Source organism: Acyrthosiphon pisum, chromosome X, assembly GCF_005508785.2.
Source record: "Acyrthosiphon pisum isolate AL4f chromosome X, pea_aphid_22Mar2018_4r6ur, whole genome shotgun sequence".
In the NCBI taxonomy this organism is placed as follows: Eukaryota; Metazoa; Arthropoda; class Insecta; order Hemiptera; family Aphididae; genus Acyrthosiphon; species Acyrthosiphon pisum.
In genome coordinates, this window is record NC_042493.1 from 104,417,764 (window position 1) to 104,419,056 (window position 1,293).

Below are 1,293 nucleotides of genomic sequence, written 5' to 3' on the forward strand. Positions count from 1 at the left end.
CAAATAATTATATTAACTATGAGTTTTTGTTTTTGTATTATAACAACGAAAATTTACCGAATAGTATAAAATTAAACGAATGACGACCAATTAACTATTCAATCCTAGGAAAACTAAGATTGTGACGATTAACAGGAATATATTATGAAAACCAAACTTTCAAGGTATTATAGGTATATTAATGTGTTATTCAGTATAATTTAGCAGAATAATACAAAAAAAAAACCCATACCAAGTAATCAATTATTTGGAATAATACACGATTTCCTTTCAAAAATGCTAATTTTTGCCAACTTTTTTCTACTTTTTTAATTTAATAAAAATAATTAGTGAATTTTTAGTTCAATTGCGTATTTTGGAGTGTTGATAGGACAATTAAATAGCTTTAAAATTAAAAAAAAAAATACATAAAAATGTTAAAATTTTTTGAAAATACATAAACAAATGCGTGATATGTATGATTTTGATAAAAAAAAAGTTTGCCCATAACTTAAAAAATAAAAAAGTTAGGCCCAATCTTTAAAGGCTATTTCTTTATCATTTTTGGTATACTTATATATGACGTCGGCTGGTCACTTCACCCCGGAACACATTATATACATTAATGTATTTTTTTTCGTACAAGGGCCTCATTTAAAACTTTGGCCCCTGGGCCTCAAAATGTCTTAATCCGGACTTGGCGATCAAGGCGAGCAGTTTTTTTTTACCCATTCGGGCCGGTCAAAACCTTTGCCCCCCTCTATTGAAAACTGAAATGACGCCACTGCTTGTTAGTTGATACTACTTAATAATAAATAACAATTATTTGAAAAGAGGCGACTTAAATAAAATAAATAGTTCAAAATTCATTAATTTATCCGAACTACAAAATAGTTCAAATTCCAATGAAATGTACAAACTCCAAAAAAAGGAGAACATGTCAAACGTTATTGGAAACATGAAATGTATTGTTGTAAATATAATATTATGGCTTTTCATTGAACCTCTACAGATGAACGACTAAAGTGCAGCTATTAATATGTTGAATAATCGTAGAACAGGATCACACAACATTTCCGTAATAATTTAGGTACCTACCTAATGACGATAATATTATATTAAAAATGTTTTGTGAAAGTTTTTAAATATTTTTATTAGCTAGAGATTTTTTTAGTAGTATTATTATGACGTCAGAGTTCGAATTTTATCAATTAATTAAACTATTATTGATTTGTATTTAATTGTTTATATTTTTACATACTTTTAATTTTTTGTCCGGGGAGGGAAATTGTCTTGTTTGGGCCGGCAAACGTC